The following is a 19,564-nucleotide window of genomic DNA, read 5'->3' as shown; positions in this document are numbered from 1 at the left end:
TGGATCCTAAATGGTTACGCATAAACGTAGAAGAAAAAGAGAGAGGAGAAGAGAAGTGGAAAACGAGGGGACGAAGGACAACTCGTAAGTTTGAACAAAGCCCACCGATGGGATCGTGATTTTCCGTTAAAGGTCGATCTGGTAAGTCGATAGCGAGAAATGCACTATTTCACGATCAATGATCTCTTCTCAGAGGATTTTAATGGTGATGTTAGGTTTAGAGTGTTGGAATGATGAAAGTTACTATACGTATAGATGAGATAAACTTTCATCATGTTATCGTCTTTTACGCTATTGTACTTAAATTACTCTCATTATCTATATACTGAGAGCTATTTACAGTATTATATAATTTTGAATGCAGTTGTGTTTTTAATATGCTTAGTGTATAGTATTTTATATTAATAATTTCTACACAGCAAATGTTACTTTAAATCGTTGAATTTTATTTTTATTATTTGCATGATTAAAATAGAGGCTCACATATTGCAATAAATATATGAATTATTAACCTTAACGTCAATGATAATTTTTTCTAATTTCTGTATGATTTATAATATTCATTTTGATGTGAGAAATTTAACATCAATAAAATTTGATTCCTTATTATTCATCATGATACAAGTATATCGAAGTACTTTATTGATTGTTACATGAGTTATTAGAATTCATGATAGCAAAAATTTATTACGAAAGATAATAACCTAGATACCAATGAATCATCGGTTGTTATTAATTCAAGTAGTATGCAAGATTGCGGCATGAGTGATGAATGTTTCTAGCTTCCTAGAGAAACTTACGCGGACTATTTATTGAAGATAAGAGCGCAGTAATGTTTTTTAGTGTACTAAAAATAGCAATTTTTTTCAAATTCGGTATTTAAAGAGAAAAAGGAGTTGGCAGTAATTTTAACGCCGTAGCGCCAACTACGGCGTTAAAATTAAAACGCCTATGAGCAATTATATGCCTGGTTCCCTTAAGTGATTCTCTTCCCTGATCCCGCCATTTATCTTATCGTCGTTTTATGGCGAATGTAATTTCACGGAGAAACACTCTCGGTAGTGATACGAGAGGTCGTCGTGAGCTCCTGCGCCGGCACTCGCACGGTAGAGACAGGTAATTGTGCGCTACTTTACGAGGACGATAAGTTAGGCCGTTGCAAAAACTAATACCCGGCAAATAACAGGCATTACTTATTCTTACACCGGCATACGGCCACGGCGTTGTGGGGCCCCCTGGGCCAAGGGAGCCCCGGCCAATATTGCATTACGCTTGTATGATATATGCATTCGCGCCTTTTACAACTTTCGCACTCGGGACAGCTACCAGGCAACCGTAAGTATATGTGGAGAGGCGTTTATTGTATTGATGGCACAAGTTCTCGTGTTACTGAGTCCACGATGACGACAGAAAATATACGAAGAGGCGAGAAAGTTGTCGATTTTTATCTCCCGCCTTTCATCAATCCAGGGGATTGTGCCTATTCTATTTTAACATTTTCTTATTATGGTGCTCAATTTTTAGTAGTTTCTGTTACGCTCTTTTGTAAACTGTTGGTCTCTTGTTTAGTTGCGTAATATAATATTATAATATAAAGCATAGAGACTTATTTGGAAAATTTATAGAGGAATGTGAATGTGTAATTTTATTTTGATAAACTATTTGACCGTTTATAAAAATTTGTCATTAACCGAACTAGTAAGATTGATGTTGATATAAAGAAACGAAAAATTGCTGGAACATGATTTATATTCTAAAAGGAACCAATGGGGTTAACTGCATGGAAAGCGACAAGGGCGGAACCGCATCAGACTCGGAAATTCAATGAGTGTTACGAAATTTCCCGCTGGCGTCAGCCGATTTCGTAGATATTCTGCCAGTCACCCCGAACAGGATAAAGAACTCACGTGAAAAGAATCTCTCTTCCAGCTAATAATAAAGCAATCTGTGATTCTAATCTCGTTCTTCGGCCTTTCTGTTCTGTCCCTTGAAAAAAGTGCCCAGAAAGCCGACACAATTTTCGAGACACAGTGTTTCACATTTTGTTCTATTATTTCAGAAAATCTATTAATTATAACCACGCCGCGGTCATAAAAGTTGTTCAGACACAATTTTGAAAATAATGAGATATTAATACAACATGAAATGCACAAAAGAGCAATTACTTAGCGGTTGCGCAAAGGACAGAAAATTACAAGAATCCCTGAAAGTATCTATTCGATGGATTAGGTGCAAGATATAAAAGGGTTGACAAGGGTTGATATATTTGTGATATTTCCGACATCCGGAAGAGTTGGACGGAAGCATTGATTCTCAATAACATTATGATAACGCAATATATGGAGCAGCTACGGGGAATGCGTGACTACAAAATAAACGAAACTCAATTATATATAGCGATATCGTAAAACAGACGTAAATTTTCCGCGTTCGCATCGAAGTGCTCCGCGCATTACAGGGTGCTCTCTCTCTCTTGAATATTCACTCGTTATATACACCTCTCCTCTTCTTTCTCCTTTCTCCGATGCACCGACAGGACGCACGTGCGGCACTCCCTCGCGAGCGAAGCAATTGAGAGCGACGTCATAAATATTCATCCCCCTCGTTATATTTACCCTTTCGTCATTTTTGAGCCGTATACAATACCGAGGAAGCGTGCCGAGCGATAACCCTCCGCAGAAATATCGTCGGAAAGCTTCAGGACGTCCTCGAACCCACGTAGAAAAGGTAAGTTATATAGAAGAGACGCGTACCAGACTTTCAATGAGTATATTGAAATTATATTCCCTTTTTTGTGTACCAGAAAATGCGATCTATTGTGAGAATGAATAATTTGGCATGTGATACTGGAATATTATTTTACTAATCCATGTGTAACACAAAATAATGAAAGTATGATTAAGTAATACTTTCGAATATCTGTTTATATTATACATTTGAATGTATACAATGAAGACAAATAAAAATAAAGTTGCTCTAGCGCGATATCACTCGCTAGAGCTATAATATTTTTAACATAATGATTTTATATATAACTTTTTCAGTGATGCGAAGTCGGTTGCATCGGCAAAATATATACGACTGTATATCAAATAAAGTCTGTAGATAGTACAATTTATCGTACAGCAATCTGTATAGCTGTCAGTCTCTCTGTGTTATTTTCAATCTACGAGCGTCGTAAATGTTATTCGTGTCATCTCGGAGGTGGATTACTTTCCGTGGATGGACCTCCGCGATCGTGGAAGCTGCTCGACGATCTCGGGAAGATTTATAGGGAAAGATGGGACGCCGATAAAGATCAATCGATCCGGTGATTAAGACGTAATCTTGTTGGTCGATACCGATATACATGCGCGGTTACTTTAGTCCTATCGTGTTCCACGTTCCCGGCCGGCCGGCTATGCCGTATTCGTTTTCGTTCGGCAATATCAGGCAGGAAGGGGATTGGCATGGCGGCGAATAATATATTAGCATTCCATTCGAGTACGAAGTTTATTGGCGGCTTTAATGCATTTCGCGGGGTTTACCGCTTATCTCCTGCCTACCTACCTTTTAAGCACATATTTTTTTTGATGAATAATTCAGTCGCCTGTGCATGCACTCGGACTTCACTCTCATTTTCTCTCCGTTAATCCGCCCGCTCCGTTCCGTCTTTTGCCTATCGATTTATCCAACTTATTCCTTCTTCTAAACCAGTATCTCTTTAACCCAGTTGCCTGGATCTTTGATTGCCTCGAGTACGCTGATTGCTTGGAGTATGGGCTTTTCCGGCGAGATATAAATCAGGATAAAGATTGAACGTAAGAGTATTATGTCGATAGGTAAATTAGATAGTGTATCGATAAGGTTAATGCATACACCCGATATTTAATGTCATTGGTGGCAACTGGCACGTACATTGGTGGTACCAGTTAATCTATTCCGCGATATTAAATCGTTGAGCAATATCGTATCGCGTAGTAAGAGACTTTATCTCGAATTGCATCTGACGCGGCTAGAGAGCAGAATATTTTTGCTAATATTGTTTAATATATGTCGATCGATTATTGTTGGGTTACGTGAACATTGCCGATCATGTGGAATGAAAATCTACACTTTAAATTATATGTATATAATTCTAAAAACCAATTCTCGAACAACTTAATCATGATAATGACAATAATACCATCGTGTCAATGACATCGCGCGTGAATAGGGATACTGTGTAATTAACTTCGCGTAAGAATCATCTTGTGTTCGGTGGAGGAGCGTCGTGGAAAAAAGAATGGAAGAGAGCGCTATATCTCGTAAACATCGACCACTACCACTTCCGCGCGTACTAAGTTTTGCGTCATCAATGTAAAAGCACGCACGATGGGTTACAAGTGGGTTGACTATCGGCGTCATTAGCAAGGCGCCATGTTCTTCTTACTTGTTGTTCGTGGAAGAAGCGGCCCTCCGTTCCCTCCCGGATTGCGCAACCCGGCGTGACACGGGTCTCGTTAACGCCCAGCACGGCGGCGCCCCTATATTTGGTACTGGATTTTATAAATAATCGCGACCACGTGGGCCCACGTTTGGACCGGGGCCAGAGCACGCCTAGAAAAATAAATAACAATGGTGTCCCATTAAATCCGATTCCCTCCTTCCTCGAAGGAGCCGAACGGGTTGTCCGGTCCAGCAGCTTGTCCACTCGCTCGTGGGTGTGGGCGCCCCGAAGGTGCATTGGCAACGAAACGAATTCCTACGCCGAGAGAGAGATCTCCCGTCTTCCTCCGCCTCTTTTTGTCTCCGTCGTTGCCGCGTGATTTCCGGTGAAAACTGCCCCTCTTTTCCTCGTTAGGTTAATTTGCTTCTGGCCCGCGGCCAACTGGACGAGGAGATCCTACGGCAGGAAGCGCTCAACGAGATGCTCCGGAGTTCCTCGAATTAACTTTCGCGTGCAGAAGAATTTAATCCGCTCTTGACCTCTCGCGAATAGAAAAGATTCCTTGCTCAAGTAGGGGATGCATATTTTCGACTTGTGTTTCTAAGGATCTCGATATTATATTGCATCTTCTAGCAATGTGATCTTTACTTTGAATTCCGAGAACATCTAAATCTAAAATTCGTTTATTTGGCACAAGTACATTGCGCGAAGTGATCATTTAGCTTTTAGCTTTATACATAGCGTAAAGTGATGGAAACAATTTGAATCGAAATTTGGAAATATTATACAGTCATTACAATCGTACTTTTCTCACAATGTAGCGCGCTGACAAGAGCGTGTTAATCTTATATTGTCTTACAACTTTACTCGCGGTGATTATAACGAGCCCGCCTGCTCCATTTTGCGGAATTGTTGCTGATAACGCGACGCAGGCTGGTGATGAAACAAATTTGCTCTTTAACGCAAGACGAATAGTCGCTTGCTATGAGTACCGAGAATTCAATTACCGTTGCGGAGGGCGGCGACGGGGTTTACGGGGGTCTTCGCACGACGGCGGCCCGGAATTCGCGATAAGAGAACGCACAAGAGACATACAGAAAGAGCGTTCTCTCTTCGTAAGCCGTGCATGCGCGCGCGCCGGAGACGAATACAGGTAGATTGCGTATCTACATTCACCTGCGGAGGGAAGTCTGGCCAGACTGGCGCTTGATAAGCGGTCGTCGCGCGATAAGAGCGTGTGCAGCGCGCGAGGGTAACGCACTCGTTTCTATGCGGCGCGCTATAGGGTGTTTGGCGGTAGATATATTTTCGCATAGGTACAAACGCGCATCGACGTTGTCGCGAAGCTGCATATTTGTACGATAAGCCGAATGAGGATTCCCACAATTTACTCAATAACCGGTGAAGAGCGTTTTATCGCGCGGATTCTTTCTCGCCGTCTTTTATCGTCAATTAGTATTGTAGTCACGAAGTGATCCAAGAACTGACGATTCTTGCCATCAGCGCTGGGGTCCCTGGTCTTTGGATTTTGAAATAGGCAAAACTATACGATATTTAATTAAAATGATTAATAAATTCTGAGAAACAACAGCTGAGTAAATATATACAAAATTAACTATAAACTATTTTATATATTATATGCTTCGACAGCCATACATCAGAAAATTCAGAATTTTACCTGCGGAATATTTCTGTCTACCACAACATTATGCATCGGATATCATTCAACGTCGATGAGACCGTGTGATATCTCGTTGATGAAGTACGACTCGTTCCGTAAGTCTTTCACAAGTGGGAAATTTTGAAGCTTGGTCTCCGAGACTGGACCAAGAGAAAGGGGAAGGGGAAGAGGGGGAGGGGGTGGGTGAACGAGGCCGGCGAAAGGATGAAACCCGAAGTCGTCGCGGTGAAATGCGCTCGTGGTGTGTCCAGCGGTTACATACCCACATCGGTTAGTAAGCGTGGGTGTAGATGTGGCGAGATTAAGCCCAGGCCCCGAGAGAGTCGCGTGGCCTTCCCCCTTCCGTACCCCGCCAATTCTCCTACCGGGGGGACCCTCTCTCTCTCTCTCCTTCTTTCCGTTTCCAGCTCCTCGCCGTACCTCCTCGCGAGATGGTGCCCACCGTCTCGCGGGCATAAAATACAGCCAGGAATTTTAATAAGCCTGCCATTGTGCCGCGCGGTCCTGTGGTTCCCACAGATGATTTCGACCTGGCTTAAGACCATTCGCGTTTCGGGTGTAAACGTGACTTTACGGTACACCGCGATACCACCCGTGGCTTTACGCGCGCACAGGAGTTAGTTAGATCATCGCGAAATTTTACGACGAGTCGGAAATTCCACCCCGGAGCACGGTTTTCCTGGCGGCGGGTGGTGTGCAAAGAACAAGGAAATTAACACTCGGCCAGTTACATTCCATTAGACTGTTAATTTTATTCTTCTTCTCGCGGAATGGCCGTGATAGCTAATTAATACTTCAAGCACCGATTAGTCAGCTGAAAATTCATTATCTTCAGTTTTTTGTCCGAACGAGAAAACCTTAAAAGGAGAAGAGTTATTAGCTAAGATGCCAAGTTGTTAATGACGCGGAATTTTTATTTAAATTCTGCGAAAAACTTCAAGTTTCCACTAACAATATTCAATATATATCTATAAAAAGAAAATGCATGATTTCTAAGCGATACCTGACGTATTGAAAGAATTATATACTAACGTTAAAAACAATCTTGAATCTTCTTATTTAATAAATGATAAATTCATCTTAAATCTACATCAATTATGTCACACTAATTAAATGAAAAATGATCGTATAAAATATTTATGCAATTTGTTTACCAAATATTTTCTACAATATTAATTAAAGTACTGTATGCTATAATGAAACAAATAAAATTGCCGAAAAAAATAGAAATACAAATTGCAAATTTACACGTTATAAATGTCTAAAATATCGTATAGTTGGCACGTGTGTTTGTTAACAAATCCACAATTGTTATCAGTTGTTATTAGCGTTGCATTAAAGTTTCAAGTTTCAACGTTTATGTGGTTCCAGAGTCTGACGTGCAGACACCATTCGAGAGTACGCGGATCGGCCGTACTTGAATCTCCTTTCCTGTTAATGCGGAGCCACGTTAATGCCAGGCTGGACCTGATGAGAGGCGGTATGCCATTCCGGAAATGCTGGAATGCCGGCTGTGGCGCCAGGACCGTAACATCGGCATACGCCGAACCGCAAATCAATTCGCACATACCCCCGCCACTTCCCGTCGCGCACCACGTCCGGCAACGGGTCCCCTCTCGCAAGATTGAAGCCGACGATTTCGAAACGGAACTGCCTGCCACGTTGCCCTGTCATCTCAATCGCGATAACGGAGGTCAATAGAACGCGCGGCGGCTGGCCTGTCACAAATATCGTATAGGCACCGTAGGGCTTTTGTTCCCGGAATCGTGCGGCACGCTCGGAAAGGGAATGGTGTCGATCCTGTTGGAACGTTAGTTAGCACCTGACGCCGTGATCTTCCGTGAAAATTACGCTAAGTTCCGCGGCACGTGGTAAAACCAAGGAATTCGTCTTTTTTCGCCTGCCGCCGTATTAAGCGGAATACATTTACGTAACTCGGGTATGGGACTTTTACTTGGATTGAGCTAAGCAGGGCTCGCTTCTTTCCCATTTTAACAAAGAAGTGAGAAAAAAATGTAATTCTGAGACCTAACAGAATATATTGCGTGTTAATTTATTTCTTAAAATAATACACTTAAACCCAAAACTATTTTTATATACGTGCTTGAAAGGATATGATATGTATGAACCGGATTTTAACTTTCGATATTAAATATTAAATCTGCAATAGTATATTAATATTAAAATGCAGGGAACAGCAAATTTACAGATACACACTGCAATTACAATATATATCTTTATTTTTAATTATTTATAATGGCTCTTATACATCCAATTGCCGTGTTGCACGATTAGTAAATACGGCAGCGGACAGTAATACGGCATGATAATCCATTTCTCCTCCGACCAGTGTGATTTACGAAAACGAGATCGGGACCGTAGGAGGTGGTCCACGTAGAGGACGTGCGTGGCCCTAGGGCTTCTGGAATCCACAGCAACGGTGGCTCAACTGCAGAGTCCATCGATCTCTGCGCATCGGTGTTTGAATCAAACGGGGACAGTAGCGATCGGTAGGAGCCGTTTGCGGGATGGCGAATCGAGAATCCGCTGGAATGGAAGATAAATACCGCGGACTATAAGAGCGAGAGTGGAGGAAGATTCGAATGATTAACCCGTGGCGCCGTGTAAGATCGTAAAGCCCATGGGATCGTGATGGGCCCTATCCGCATGGGCTCGCTCCGTTCGACGATTTGGCGGGGCCTTTGTCTCGCGTTATAATTGGCTTGCCATTTCGGATGAGAGCTACTGCCGGCGTGTACCATATTAGCGGCGGTAATTACAAATCATTGGACGAAGTGGAACCGAGACGAGCCCGACGAGCCGATCTCTGCGGTCGAGCGGACTTGGAGAGGACGATCGCATGCGCGAGATATACTTCGCTCTCTCTCCTTCGGCGATTTCGTTCCCCGGGGCTTGAAGTAATGCCTTTCAGTAGACTGTTAGCATAGAAAGGACACTCTTTAACTTGATTATATTGGAAATTGTTTTGTACACGTCTACCGCTTATCGTTGGCAGTGATAAATAATAAAGATATTAGTGATATTACGTTCCACAGAAGCGCCTTACATGCGGGCTGAATAAATTCTTTTTGTATGAATGCATAATGAAGCATTTCGATCTTGAACGTATTAATAATACCGGCCTACAAAGTGTTCCGCGGAAAGATTTAGCAACATTCGGACATAAAATACAATTTATCGGGTTATTATTCACAATATTAGTACAGCGAGAGCGTATATAGGAGCTACATGCATAGACGCTATTTCTGGTACGACGCGTTTAATAAAGACACTCTTTCCAAGCGCGCGGTGCGCGAGCACGCAATGACAGCGGTAATGGCTCTCTCTCTCCCTGCAATAAACCTCGGTGTTAAGATATGCACATTATTCAAGAAGGAAGAGGTATTACCGGTAGGGAGGAAAAATGAATAATCGCGTCTGTTCGCCGGAGAGTTCCGCCGCCGAGAGTGTCTGAAATTTGTCACGGCAATAGGCGAATCTCGCTGCGGGGGCATTATACATCGGGTATCCGCGAGACATATTTTAGCGGTTTAATCATTTAACGTTCATTAAGCGCAGTAATGAAATTACGGACCGCACGGTTAAACGCAACATTACCCGCGACACTTGAATACGCAGGAACGCGGCCACGTAGCCAGTCTCGATACCTCTCGGAACAAAACCGCCTTGAGAGACATCACGTCCGCGCATTATACATACACCGCGTCTCTCCTCTCTTTCCCCCTTTCTGATTCATACGTGTTATAAGTGGCGCATAAACACGGTAGATTATAATAATAAGAGAATATTTATAATTGTTTAGGAGTGTGCAGTCTTTCAATTAACACCCGTTGTAAGCAGTTACAGCTGGTACCTTCGGCAACGTACAAATTCCTTACCGGTTCGGTGAGGCATAATTTGTCCCGCGTCATAAATTATCCGCGCGACTCCTCGGCCGTCTTGTAATACGCGCGTATGTGAGATCCCGCCTTATAAGGGCGACCCGTATTTTTTTATTTCCGCATCTTAAAACTTTATCGCCGCCCAATGGCGCCACCGTCCTGCGTCGCGATATACGCGCAAAACATTTCTGTCTTCTTAATCATGATATTTATACATGACTGTCGAAGTTTCGTAAAACGGACACCTCGATTGAAATTAAATTAAATAAAAACGCAGTTTAAATTCTTGTGGTGGATAAAAAATTGCGAATTAGTTGTTACAATAAGACGGATAATGTACTTGAATTCGTCGAGAAAAATTTTCAAGCAGTCGGAATGTTAGGATTGAAGTGTCGCTTGGAATCTGTGCGTACCCTCGAAACTCCATAAAGTTTTGCGCGCGGCCGAAAGAAAAACAGCGCAATGATGTCACATATGTCTTCGCGCGTTCCGCGCCGAATCGGTCTTAGGGGCCCAATTATTTCGCTTGTTTTCTTGCGAAACCCACATGACTCTTGTGTTCCCCGGATCGAGAAACACGGCCTACGGTGTACGGTGTTATGTTCGCACGACGATCGCGCGATGATAAAAACTTGCCGCGTTGCATGGTCGTGCATTTCTTCCCTTCTCGAAAGATATCGTCGCGACTACGGTTGCTGTGTTACATTTCACTTACAGGCGACCTCAAGTAGGGTATTATGTAATGTTTGCAATGCGGCGCGTATCAACAGCGAAGGATAATAAACAAGGGATACAAGTTACAAATGCAGCTGAATGTGCGATATCTCAAATTGCGATCTGTCGAGCGTCCTGATGGGAATTGTTCAATGAACATTTCGATCGAGAGACAGCGGCGCGAAACGATTTCTCGATATTGATGGAACGGAACGATTCGTTTCTCAATGACCGTGACAAATGCGCTCTTATTTGCATCGATGAATTTTACCGGCGACGCGGTAAGAAAAAGGGGGAATTGATTTAACGATTCGCGTCAAGCTCGCGGCGACGCGTCATTTTTCGTATCGGCGACCGTATTTATGAGACGGTAACGTACTGACTGTGGTATTAATAGGCTCGGGCGTATGGGTAACGTCGCGTCAGAGCGTGTGTATCGAAGCCACGAGATCTCGTCTCAAATCGATGTATCAATGTGTACCAATTCGATCGTTCTACCTGCGACACCATCCTCCCACGCGCGTACATATCGTGGACACGAGTCGCACGCGTGTTTTATCGTTCTAGTATTATTTTATAGCGAGCCAGTCCTCAAGCTTATACTAAGAGAGGCAAACAGAATGGTTTGAATATGCGATCCTGAGGCAATCCCCTCGACTATTGTAATTATAATAAACGCTAAATGTAATTATAACAAAAATATATTTGTAAAAATCACAAGTTTGATGATACTTTTTCTAATTTTTTACGCATTAGATCTTTTACTTATTTACTTCTATATGAAGATGAGTACTAATATAATGATAATTATCTTGTGATAAGTAAAATATGTTAAGTTTCAGTAACATGTTTTTAACCATGTATGCAAATCACAACTACTTGTTTTTAATAATTCATTATTGGTTGAAAGGTCGTGTTATGCATCAATGAAAAACGTTTTCGCGCAGTAAATATTTTTGCGCTCGCACGCAGAGCTTTATTTCCATTTTTAATAAATATGTACATACATAAGCATGTGACTTAAACAAGGCGACATTTTCATTGAAAACAAAATGGAAATGTAGAAAAAGATTAAATGGAATTTTACTGATGGTGAGAGATATGACTCGTGTGTATGTTTACTCGCCACACGGGTTTCTCCGTTAGATTTTTTGAGCAACAACTTGGCGGTAGACGGAGTGTCATACGCAAACGAAAGTAGCGTCGTACTACTTCGAGGTGGTCGTTACCAAATTCGGAATAACGAGGTTTGTCTGATAAAAGATGGAATGTGTAAACTATCAGCGTTTTCAAAGATCATTTAAATATATCGTAATTCGAATAACATACACATGTATCTATATACAGTCTTTTATGAAGAACAAAAATGTATAAAGAAAATAAATAAAATGTTTTATACATGCATTTGTGATTGTAAAACAATTTAGTTAGTTGAATATTGTATAACAAATTATTATTGCACGAGATATCGCGAAATTGGTTATCAATATGCACCAATCTTTCTCCAACTATTCTATTGCGTGATCCATTATTGATTAGAATCGATATATCGTACGCGGCATGCATCGGTTTTATATTGATTTTCGCGAGAGAGATATTTTACTTTATAACGCTGAAATAGCTGTAATGTCGCGGGGCATTTCTTAATGCATGCGTAATAAACGTGCGTGTCATGAATCACGTTGCGGAAAGTCATCTTAAATCGTGGGCTTTTCCCACAATGAAAAGCCTCGCGCTTCCGAGGGAGAGAGAGAGCGCGTTATAAATTTCATTTGCGGATCTTATCGCGATTGCAATAGCGGGGCAATTACAATTTTAATCGGTTAATAACAACACAATTTCAGATTATGTCGTAAAGCGGCTTTAGGAGCCATTCGGAGACCCGGCCGCCGCGCCGCCAGTAACATCGTCGATTAATGGTGGGAATTCGCCCTTCGAGAGATGGAGCTATGCTGGCGCTAATTTACCGTTGTGTTTGAACGTACTATTAGACACGTGCGTGAAGTATTCGGAATTCACGTTTCGAGCCCACACCTCGTGCGACACACGTGAAACGTGTGCACACGGCGGGCACTTGAACCTCGAACCCTGAACCCCAACTACGTCGTATATACGCGCCTAAGCGGAATCTATACCGTACTCGTTAAGTACGTCATTACCTGTTATTCGCGCGCGTGTAGAGAGGTTTCTCCGTATTGTAAATTATTATTGGAATGCCGTCGTCGGTAAACCGTATTCATACGCTATTTTCATTCCGGCTCACGTAACAGTCACGATTCGCGGTAACAGACCTGCGTAACGCCTATTCCGATTCGTAAATATTGTGATATTTTTATTACATCATACGGATGCCGGTATCGCGGTGAACCGGTTATTTATAAAGAGACGCAACTCTGCAAAATATTGGTTACAGCACGGAAGAAATGGAAAGGTGTTAGCATATCATATCTGAAAAAAAGTTATTTCTTATTTTACACTTAAAGAGAACTATTTAATATTTTTGAATTAGGGCAGAACGGGGTGTCGATGTATTTTACGAACACAGAAACTGTAACACCAATTAAAATTTAGCTCCAAAAATTCTTTTTTATCTATAGATAATTTCTTGGCAATAATTGAAAATCCCTTCATGATTAAGTTAATTTATAGAAATAAATTTTTTAATTGGTTCCACAATCCCGTGTATATTTCACGGTTTCTATCAAATCGTTGAAAGATTGATAATTTTCCCGAAACATTTTATTTGGTCTCGTGTCTGAGCAGGAAAATTTAAACGCCATTAAATTCATGAGGTATATGCCGATCGGAAAGTGTGCTTTCGAGAGACTTTGAGAAGAATTCAGTGAAGATTAAGAGGCTGCCGCGCGTGCGAGAATAATCGATTTCGGATTCAAGGTAGCCGAAGAGGTCGCGTAAAGTGGTTCGACATAATTATACCGTATCCTCCTGACCTCCGGGACTTAGCCCGGAATGTTCCAGCGCGATCGCGGGCGGACGGGAGAGGCTCACCTACAAGACAATGTGTGCGGTCCCAACGCGCGCGCGCACCATTGCACAACTACATACGCACTCTCGCCGAAACGGATGCTTTGTTTCGGATTAAGGTGCCGACCGGCACCGCGTTGCGTTACCCCGTTGCGCGCCGGGCTACGTATAATCACTCTGTAACGTAAAACCAAATTAGCGCGGATTCCGGAGTCCGAGCTCGCGCTGCTGCTGGTCGGCTGGATACGTTTACATCGAGTTTACGACGCGACCTGGCTTCCCTCGTTAATTTTCCGTCGACGGTTCCGAAAACGCGCGAGAACCTCGGCGAGGACTATATTGACGCGGGGTCCCCTCCGCGATCATTCGCCGTACGTACGGCGATTTTACGACCGGGACGCGCACAGAGCGTTGTCCCGATGATATTATACCAGAGCATCATTTTCTAATGAGAGCGTTGCTTTACGGCCGACGCTCGTGCATCGTCTTCGCCCCACTCGCCGCCTCGTCGCGCCTCCATCTCGCTTGACACGCGAGGCCGCTCGGAAAGAGACGCGGAAACTTCGGCCCGGCCGCTTTAATTTACGACCGCGTTTCACGTTGTTTCGTTTAATGATCTTTCCAAACTTGATCGCCGGATAATGTAGAAATGTTATTAAGGTGTTGCCGATTGCCTCCGCTGCACTGATGTAGGGTCCTTGGCGAGATATATGCTGCGAAGAGAAAATGCATTCGTGCCATGTTCAGAAATAAATTAATGATAAAATGCTCCCCCCTTTTCTGCTTTATCTATAAAATAAGACTGTATGTACATAAAGTACATTATACAGTTATTATTAAAATAACAGGTATTATACTAATTATGCAGTTATAATAATAATGAGAACAACAGAGAAATTTTTATAATTAAATTGCAAATTAAAAATCTCTCTCTCTCTCTCTCTCTCTCAGCCCTCTTTTTCTCTCTTTTATAATTAGATTAAATTAGATTAATTTTCCTTCTGTAAATCTGTAAAATTTTAACAGCTAAGAACATAAATTTATCATTCACGAACAAAACGTAGGAATTAACTATGCAGTGGGAATGTCCCTTGAAAGACGTTTCATCACTTCATACAAAAGATCTATTCGTTATAATTGCTAACTATATTTTTGTATAAGACATTATTATTATAATTCTTACGATTTGTTTAGAAAAACCAGTGAAAATTTTTCTTTACATTTTCTCGTTTTTTAAATATTTGAATGTTTTTCCTTTGAATTTATAATGTAGAATAAAGTTACCCGCTAAGAAAGCAACTGACATCTAGTACTACAATGCATAACTGTCTGTAAGAGAAAATTTGTGTGTTTATCTGCAGGAGAATACCTGAAATATCTACTAATAATAAGATAAAATAAAAACAGATGTCTATATTGCCGACTTGTTTGTAATTGATTAATTTAATTATTTTAAATTGATTAATAATGCCTTGCGCAAGTTTGCATTTGTCAATTTCAACGTCTTTAAAGAATTGTAATCCCTTTTTGATTTATCTCCTACAGAGTCACTTCTTAAAAGAATGCTCTGCAACTCTGTTTTCAAAGCGGCAAACAAGTCGATTGTTCATCGGACCAACCAGCAAGAAATAACCTTTTACAATAAAACATTCTGCTGGTACGAATCGCGCGAGGAACAGAAATAAAAAAAGGCTTTTTCATTGAAACAATTATAATCTGTGTAATTGCTAAAATGTTTATAAGACACGTTTATAGTTTATAATGTATTATTTATTTTATGATTTATTATTCCAATATTTTATTTGCATATGTACAACGTACATATATTTTTGATTTGATAGTATACAATTTTCATTAAAAACTGCAATTTTATTCTTATTATCCGTGTTTGATTATTATCCATGCGAATAATAACTATATAGAAAAAATGCAATTTTGTGGCAATATATATGTAATATTATTTTATACTAAATATATAAGTCTTATTTATAAACGTTGTACATATGCAAATAAAATATTGGAATAATAAATAATAAAATAAATAATACATTATAAACTATAAACTGTCTTATAAACATTTTAGCAATTACACAGATTATAATTGTTTCAATGAAAGTGTCTGTATAATACATCATAATTTTAATATTTCATTATTAAGTTATTAATTATTTGAATATTTATATCAACAGTAGAAAATTTTCGACAGTCGATAATGTTGATGTTCTTTAAATAATTCCGGATTTCTGGGCTCTATTGATAATCACGAAAATTTATCGAGAGTCGATGTTTTTTTAATAGTAATATTATCGGTAATTATAATAATAGTTAATTAACGTTACCAAATTGCAAAGATAAATTTTAATGTAAGTAAAAAATGTTAACCCAAATATTGAAAAAATATTATATTCTTAAGAAAGCAATTTTTTCTCCTCTCAATATTAAAATCGACTATTTCAGTAATATGTGTTACATCAATATAACATTAATATTTTATATAATTTTTTATGAGCGGATAGAAATATTTGTTAGAACAATATATGTGTGGTAACTAAGGAAAAACTATAATACGATTTTAAATATAAAAACAAACATTTTTGAAAGCTATAAAATCTAAAAATCTCAAATAAAAAATGTTTTATTAATTTATTTAGTAAAAAAAATACTATTGAGAATTTAAATTTATAGACAGTTATAAATGATATAGATGGTTTGATTAACTAACAAATGCATGATGCAAAAAAAGTTTGCCAGGTGTGGGGTTCGAACCCACGCTCCCAGATGGGAACCAGAACTTAAGTCTGGCGCCTTAGACCGCTCGGCCAACCTAGCTTCGTGTCGAGATCACTCGTTGAATTGCTTTAACTATGGTATCCAATATATATTGAGCGTTGTGCTAAATTATTTATAATGCATTGTTTCTTCCTTTTCAATAATAGATGATTGTACAATTAAAATATTCACTTCTTCTCTTCGTTTATTATTGTATAAAACCTATATTTATATAGATATATATAGCCAATATGTATATTTCATAATGATGAAATAAATAAAATTACTATTTATATGAAAAACATTAGATGTAATAATTTATTATACTATAATGTACTATAATGTATTATACTATAATGTATGGAGAAAACTGGGCTCCGTCTTTCGAAAAGAGACGTTAAGCCGTTGATCCAAAGGGTTAAAGTGAGAGGAGAAGGATAGTATTGGTAGTAGATTGCGAACCCTACGGGGATATGTAATAAATTACGAATCTCGGTAAAGCAACTATGTAAAAATTAACCAAATAAAATTATATAGGAAGTACCTTGTAATAAGTTGTCCTTTAATGCCTCTATTTCTAGGGTATTGCTTGCAACTTTATCTTGCAAGTTATTCAGTTCTTTGGCCGCCTCTACTGCCAGTGCCTGCAATTATAATAGATTTACAATGACAAATCAATATTATATTAAAGCAAACGGTAAAGCGGACAATTTTTTCTCACCTGCTGCATGTCACGAATTTGACGCTCGATACGACTCGACCAGATGGTCGATTGCTTTCTTATGATCCGTTTGTATTGTTTTAATTTCATTTATTTGGTCTTCTATTATAATAAAAGACTCAAGGATTCATTTTCTTGTATCAAATTTTTACAATTTTCTGGACCTCGCTGTCCTGTTATTTCTGCAAAGTAGCATTCTTTAGTTTTTCAGAGACTTATCCGTTGACGTGCTAGCAAAATTCGGTTCCAAAATTTTCTTCTGACTTACCACATTGTTCATCGATTTTGATTTTAAAATTTTATTTTTATTTTCCATTTGCTCCAAATTCCGTGCAAGTCCTAATCGAAACCATGCGAGTCCGTCTTGCTGCGTGCTCCGAGCGGTGATCGAGAGCTTCTCCAAGCCCAGTCGAGTTGTTGCATTCCTGCGCCTCCGCGACGCGCTTCCGAATCGAAGTTTGTAAAACAAACCGCCCGGCTCGACGTAACATTGTGAAATTAAAGCTCGGTATAAACTTTAAAAGTATACGGTCACTATATTGGCTCTTTGCCCCTCCTCCACTCCCGATTCTCTGAATCCATCCCGAAACAGTAGTCATGCAGTAATTATTTAATCAAAGAGAAAAAGAAACTTAGAATTGCTTGACAAATCGTCAATAAATTGTTAATTTTTATATATACTTCAACAAAATAGATATAAAGTCAATAATTTAATATACATGTAAAAATATAATGAAATTAAATTAATGATACAAATCACTTGTAAAGCATATTCCTTCACAATTATTTTCATATCTTATAAATTAATGAAAATTCTAAAAATCAGCAATTTCAAGAATTTTAAGATTGGAGAGGTTGGAGATTTTAACGCAAAAATCTAAATTCTTGAAAATCGATAATATGAACAATGGAATTACATTAAGAAAATATAATCGGCTAGAAAGTTAAATTATCTAAAACTCTAAAAATTTTTAAAATTTAACGAAATTACAATTCCGAGAATGAAAAATTTCGAATAACAAAAATTAAGAAGATAAAAAGTAAACAAAGTATTAGGGAAATATAATCAGCAAAGAGATTGGACTATCTAAAATTTCTAAAATTTTCGAAAGTTTCAAGAATTTAAATCATGAATATGTACGCTTATTTACGAAATATCTAAATTGCGTAATTTTTACAAATTAATTACGATATATTCACTTTCTTCTTTTGGCGTTAAAGGTACATATACATTTTTAAATTTCTTCACAAAATAGAAAAATCTAAAAAGATTTGTTTTTGAATTTTTTGAATATATTTTTAAATAACTTTTTCTTATGTTTACAAAATTGAATGTTCTAAATCGTTCCTGTAGGTTTCAAAAAGTGCAAAATACATTTCGAACGGGTCGTTTGTTGACGAGATTCGCTATTCCGACAAGCTCATGGAAATTCGATACCATTGAAGGAAGATTACCGGTAATAAGCAGATGGTAATATTCTTTCGCATCACTGGGAGTACAATGGGCTTGCGATGTCGTAGGATCCAGAAAGCAAACAGAATACGAATGGAGCCGACTCGTTGCCGACGAGCAGATCTTATCGCGATGAACTGTCAGGGGTGGATCACCGGATTGCTCTTATCCCAGCTTGCCCGAATGTGCATCCCCTTTGACACGCAACCCGAGCTCAGCCTCGATAACATAATAATGGTAAAGACAGCGCATGGCGCGATAACTACATATAGATAGTCAGACAACTAAAAAAGATTGGAGCTTATTATACTTCAGAAGATTTATAATTTACTATATATATATAGTTTTTATTTTACATAGATTGTAATACTCCATTTATATATAAATCTTTTGAGATTCAAGATAATAAATGTCCGCTCGCATTGTTCTTGACAAATTAAAAAAATATATATATAATATGTATATGTATAATTTTCTAAAAAAAGTGTAGACTTCTTTTAAAATTGCTCACTTTTTGTTCTTTTTATTCAAATTAATTGGATCGTGCCTATGATGCGTCATGTTAGGTTTTATGAAAGAGCATGGCACGTGATGAAAGAGCACAAAAAATTAAGCTGACCGCAGCGATTTGAAAATACAGCTATATCTTTTTGTGCAAAGTAAGGGTTGAAACAACCGAGGGACCAAGATTATCGATTAACCAAAGTTCAAGCCTTCATTGTTATTGTTAGGTATATTGATGATGCAATTATTATTACTATGTAACACTATCACACACAAGGCTAACATCAGTGACTAAATGATATATATATACTTTATCTTAATAAATTGAAAAGTAATCGCGCAATATAATTTTTATTTCACTCGCTTTGATTGTGCGACGTAGAAACTTGTTTATTTATGTTCTTATACATTTCTCTCTGTAAAGATA

The 19,564-nt window shown here is 39.1% G+C and overlaps 1 non-coding gene across 1 annotated transcript; it reads right to left on the bottom strand.

The window, feature by feature from the left end:
- Window positions 1–16,435: 16,435 nt before the first annotated feature.
- Window positions 16,436–16,519, bottom strand: Trnal-uaa (transfer RNA leucine (anticodon UAA)). The gene has a single exon. It is a non-coding gene; the product is annotated as a tRNA-Leu (tRNA).
- Window positions 16,520–19,564: the final 3,045 nt, after the last annotated feature.

This window comes from Temnothorax longispinosus, chromosome 2 (genome assembly GCF_030848805.1).
Source record: "Temnothorax longispinosus isolate EJ_2023e chromosome 2, Tlon_JGU_v1, whole genome shotgun sequence".
In the NCBI taxonomy this organism is placed as follows: Eukaryota; Metazoa; Arthropoda; class Insecta; order Hymenoptera; family Formicidae; genus Temnothorax; species Temnothorax longispinosus.
The sequence above is the reverse complement of the archived record's forward strand: the minus strand, read 5'-3'. Positions and strand labels throughout refer to the sequence as shown.